The sequence below is a fragment of the Cervus canadensis genome, chromosome 2 (genome assembly GCF_019320065.1).
Source record: "Cervus canadensis isolate Bull #8, Minnesota chromosome 2, ASM1932006v1, whole genome shotgun sequence".
In the NCBI taxonomy this organism is placed as follows: domain Eukaryota; kingdom Metazoa; phylum Chordata; class Mammalia; order Artiodactyla; family Cervidae; genus Cervus; species Cervus canadensis.
This window is the reverse complement of record NC_057387.1, coordinates 56,132,882-56,138,765: the sequence shown is the minus strand read 5'-3', so window position 1 is coordinate 56,138,765 and position 5,884 is coordinate 56,132,882. Positions and strand designations below refer to the sequence as shown.

General features: G+C 45.7%; 1 pseudogene; it reads left to right on the top strand.

Moving 5' to 3' along the window:
- The first annotated feature begins 1,116 nt into the window (after positions 1-1,116).
- LOC122428843 lies at positions 1,117-2,733 on the top strand (annotated as a pseudogene).
- The last annotated feature ends 3,151 nt before the right edge of the window (positions 2,734-5,884 follow it).

Here is a 5,884-nt window from a genome sequence, read left to right as displayed (position 1 = left end):
ATTCGTAAATATTTCTTGGTTCCCCGCCTCTCTTCCCTATGCAGGACAAAATCTCAGAACTGCACTGCCTGCTCACAGGTCAGCGCTGCCTCTTGGCACAGACAGAAATCTCCGGGGATTCAGCTAAAAGGCACGCTGCCCTTTGAACACCTGGAAGTGGACTTCACTGAAATGAAACCTCACTGACACTACTGTTACCTGCTGGTCATGGTATGTACATTTTCAGGATGGGTAGAAGCTTTTCCTACCCGGACTGAAAGAGCATCAGAAGTACCCAGGTGCCTGCTTAGGGAGATAGTTTCCAGATTTGGATTTCCTATCAGCATTGGATCAGACAATGGCCCAGCTTTCGTAGCTGATTTAGTACAACAAGTAAGCAAAACTTTAAACATCGAGTGGAAATTACATACAGCATATAGACCCCAGAGTTCTGGGATGGTGGAAGGAACCAACCTTCTACTCTCCAAGTGGATCCTAGAGACTGACTGCTCCTGAGTGGACTTGCCTCTGATGGTTCTGCTTAGACTCAGGATGACCCTACGGTGCCATGGCTATTCTCCATACAAGATTGTGTATGGGAGGCTCCCTCCTATAATAAACCAGGTGTCAACAAATTTGCCTCAGGTAAGGGGAGATGATATATCACAGCAGATGTAACAACTGGGTAAGGTAATAAATCAGGTAACTAAGTCTGTACAAGAAAGGGTGCCATTCCCCCTTGGGGAACAGATTCATGGATTTGTGCCTGGGGATCAGGTGTGGGTCAAGGACTGGAAACACAACTCCTTGGCCCCACATTGGAAGGGTCCATATACTGTTGTTCTAACCATCCCTACAGCAGTTGGGACTTCCCTGGTGGCTCAGAGGGTAAAGCATCTACCTACAATGTGGGAGACCTGGGTTCAATCCCTGGGTTGGGAAGATCCCCTGGAGAAGGAAATGGCAGAATACTCCATTATTCTTGGATTATTCTTGGATACTTGGAAAATCCCATGGACGGAGGAGCCTGGTAGGCTACAGTCCATGGGGTCGCAAAGAGTTGGAGACATCTGAGCCACTTCACTCACTTCACTCACAGCAATTAAAGTTGCAGGTGTCACTCCCTGGATCCGCCACATGAGAACATACCATGCAGACCCAGAAAACGCTGAGTGGACTGCGCAGAGGGACCCCACTGATCCTCAAGAGACTAAGATCATCCTTAGAAGAAGGAAAAGAAGATCCTGGATGAGCCCCTTCAGGATGAAGCCACATAATCAACTCCTGCTGCATGGCCTCATCAACGTGATTTTGAATTTTACTTCTGTTTCAACTCAGGACAATGTTTTCATCTCACAGGTACATTCCTACGTGGACTTCCACAACACCTCCAGCTGCTGGGTATGTGGGGCTATGCCTCTGTGATGGATGGACTTCCTTGGTGTTCTTTTCTGGGACGACAAAAAGAGACTTTCCTTTCTCTTGTCAATCATAATCTCTCCCTGCTCTCTTGGTATAAGCCAGACCTACAGTCAATAGACTCAGGTCATGGGGTTACATTTGCTGTAAACACCAGTTTCATAGGAGTAATAAAAGCCTATACCTCATATTTAAAGGACAAAGGAAAAAAGCTCCCTGACAGGCAAGAGAGGACAGGCCTCTAGGTATGTTGAACAATTCTACCAAGTCTGGGATGAATATTTCTGGATGACCCCAGAAAGGGGTCAATTAATTACTCCCACTGCTATATGCTGGGAACAAAAAGAACAAAGGATAGGGTTCGGTGACCTCCGTTAGACCCAAAAGAACTAAAATATATGGGGTACCTATCCCCTAAACAATGTAAATGAACATTCGAGGTCACATACCACCCCAACCAGTCCATCCGTTGGCCAGGCTCTGATTGGAAATATAACCCTGGAATCCATTGGATGGTGCCCAATGGGACCCAATGGCTTTGTGGGCCTAACCTTTGGCCTTGGTTACCAATCGGCTGAGTAGGCCGCTGCACACTGGGATTCACTTTTGTCCGTGGCAGCATAAAGCCTAACCTATAACAAGCCCTGGTAAATCTACCTTATTTACATGCTAGGTGGACAAGGTCTGTGTTTCAACTGTATGAATATATTGCTGCCTTATTCGTATCTTCTATAGGGACAATAGATATTATGATTAAAGTAGAGGCCTTGACTAATTTCCTAAAACAGGCCCTCCTAGATGGTGATAAAGCCATCTAAGCCTTAAATGAGGAACAAATCCAAATGAGAAAAGCAGTAATTCAAAACAGAATGGGTTTGGACATGCTCACAGCTGCTCAGGAGGGACCTGTGCTATAATTAAGGTTAAATGTTGTGTATATATTCCTGATTTATCTGGCAATGTATCAGATGCTTTAGATGACATGAAAAGCCAGGTAAAAGCAATGTCAAATGAAAACATTCCTTTCTGGACTTTGTATTTACCATTGTTACAGTTGCCTTGATAATTCTGCTTTGTGGACCCTGCACTTTACAATGTATTATGAACTTTGTAACCCAAAGTTTGGTGTCGTTCTCCCAAATTGGTGGTCGGAGAGCCAGGGTACAATATATCCCTATGAGTGATGCTCATACTATGAGTTAAGAGCATCAAGAGGGGGGAATGAAGGAGGAAACAGACAGAACAGGCTCCATCTTGAAGGCAGGACTCCACCTTGGGCCGCACTGTGGATTTTGAGCTACATGCCCAGTATCTGTGGAAACAACAAACCAACTGGAAAACCAGACCCCCTTGGATGGAAGAGCCCCGGGGCTCACACCTAGACTCTCCATCGCCTAAAAGTATACCCTAATTATCTGTGTAACTGAATAGAATCATAAATTCTGTTATGCTTATTGGGGTATGACCACAGGCCTATTGATAATTGTCCACTGTTAACTACCTAGGTTTAAGGCATAGGAATCATGGGTTGACTTTGATTGTATCTTTCTTTTCCTTTGTTCAGACTAGTTTCAGAGAATTTGGGGGGGGGGGGGCGGTGGGTTTGAGCACGTACACTTAGGGTATATAAGGTATACACAAATACTGGTCGGGGTCCTTGGCTAAGAGGAGACTCTGCCTTGGGCCCGCCAGTATAATAAACTGCACTCCACGATCTGCATTGTCCTTCTGAGTGAGTGTGTCTCCCGGAATGCGTGGCTACAACATTGGCAGGCAGACTCACCACTTGGGGAGCTCCAGTGCACCAGTAACTGATCAGAAGTCTACAAACAGCTCCAGGTGCGAGTCTGGCTCTCCAGGTGCCCTGCTCCCCGCTCCACTTCTCTTTAGACCCTTGTCCTTCACCTTCCTGCCCCCACCCCCTACCCCCCACACACATAGGATCTCACGCTTCTTCCAGAGAATGGGTTTGGACCACGTGTATGATGATCTGGATGGGCATGTCTCCTCAGTCACAAAATCGCATCTTCTCCCCCAGCCTCTCTCCTCCCCCGCCCCTACTGCCCTGTTTCACAGTTAGCATTCAGCTCAGAGTGAAACGAGCTGGCACCCAGGAGATGGCTGCGGGCAGCACCTTTGCACAACCTGGACGCCCACTCCTCAGCAGAAGGAACCCAGCAGTGCCGTATGTCGGGGCTGCTAGCATTGCCAGCAGAAGAGGAGCTTTGTTCTTTTGTTGGGTTTGTTCTGAAAGGGAACATGAATAACCCACACCCACTACTCCTTTCCCAGCAGTCTGGGCAGAGCTTGCTGGCAGGCCTTGTGGTGGTTCCGAGTGGCCTGAATTGCTCCCCCAACATGGCTAGGGACGAGAGCTGGCCTTGTCCACCAGATGGATGAAGTCCGATGAATTGCCAACAGTAACTAGTTCTCCTCTTGCTTTTCTCATATTTAATCACCAGATGAGGTTTGTTTGTTTGTTTGTTTCAGAAACAATCCTGTTTCCCTGTAAAAATTCAGGATCTTTGTTTTCACACAGCCCAGAAAGCTTTTCACAAAGTCGACAGGAGCAATGGGTGTTCCTACCTTCTGGGCCAACTGTGTGTGTTGGGGAGGGGAGAAGGAGGGGGGAGTCCATGGGGATGGCGGAAGGCCACGGTCTGAATGTACTCAGGGTGCTTCTGGAAATAGTGTCAAATGAGGGGCCCCACGGGTCTGTAGGTTTGTTTCTCCTACAGAAATTCTGCATGCTTCTCAAAGTCACTCATTTCAAGCTGTGAAAAGCATCTGAAAGCTTGGAAAAGCAGCCCGGCCTTGCTCAATACCTCATCCAGCCTTAGTAATGCCAGCACATTGTCAATTCTCAACAATTTCTGTTGGATGAGTGAGTGAGTGAGTGATTAGATGAATGACTGCTATTTGGGTTAAATTTTGATAGCTTACAATGTGTTTTGGAAACATTTATGTGTGTGTGTGAGAGAGAGAGAGAGCAAGCTTGTGCATATGTAGCCATAAAGGATCTAAGATAATCTAGCCAGGGTATTAAAAGTGCTTAATATTTATTGCTAGTCTCTATTTTATGCTTTTTATATATTACTTTGGTTATTAGAAAAAGATTGGCTTCATTTTGAAAAGGAAACATGCATCACTAAATAAACAAAAATAATATCAATCATCATCATTATAGTAATTACAATTTACCAAGAAACTTTGCGTGTCAGACACTGTTCTGAGCATCTTCCATGCATGACCATGCTATTAAGTAGGAATTATTATTAACCTTTTTTACCGAAAGGAAACCTATGAATGCAAATGATCTGTGTTCCTAAAGAGTGTGCATAATGCAAAGATAAATGAACACAACATCCATTTTATAGCAAAGTTGTAGCTATAAAAGACCCCGTGGACTGCAGCCCGCCAACCTCCTCTGTCCATGGGATTGTCCAAACAAGAATACTGGAGTGGCTTGCCATTTCCTATTCCAGCATTTCCTGGCAGCAGTGTGTAACTGACAGCTAGGCTCTGAGACGCTGTATGCGAAGTAATGCGGTCTACGTAAATGGCGATGTCTGCTCTGCTGGGTGTGAAAGGAATCAAACAGATACGGGAGTTTCTGGCACTGGTCCTGGCCTTGGGCTGGATTTAATAAATGCTAATTCTCTCCTTCAGCCTTCAGTACAGCCCCACCCCTGCCCCCAGCTTTCTCCTGGATCCTTCATGGGTGAATGGTAACATCCAGGCTTGAGCTGTAGCATCCAGAAACATCATCATCATCAACAATAAAATAACCAATTTGAGAGGGAGTAAGGACTTGCCCTGTGATGGATGTTTTGTAACTCTTCTCTCCTTCTGTCAGTCTGACTACTAACTCTGTCCCCTAGTTGTAGCCTGTATGGACTCCATCTGCCAGTATAGGACATCAACTGGATTTATGCAAACAACACGAGACAAGACTGTCCAGTCTTCTAGAGCTCTTGACATCATCCCCTAAAAATCATGTTCCATGCCACTGTAGTGTAAAATGGATTTTGTCTGGAAAAAAAAAAATGTTGTTCCTTTCAAAGTCAGTAATCTATATATGGCTGTCATCTCCATTAACAACTCTTTGCAGCGAGTTCATGGATCATGCACCCAGTGAATAGGAGGGGCAGCTGTGACATTTTGTGGAAGATGGAAAGGTCAGGAGACCAAGTTAATCCTGACTCTGCCTCTCAGAAGCTGTGTGAAAGAGGACTTCGGCTGCTCACTGTAACACGACGAGGTTGGCTCTGTCCGGTTGCTTCCAGCTATAAAATTTCAGGAGTCTGAGCTAACAAAGCCCCTGGAGACAAAAGGACAGCAGACTTTTCCCTTCAAGCAGGGGCATATGGTGAGTGTACTCCCCATAGACTTGTTAAGCCCAAGTTCTGAAACCATGGACAGATCTGCATATTATTGACAATGGCCTTCTTTGAAGGGATGAGAGTGAAGTGGGTTTTGTGGGAAT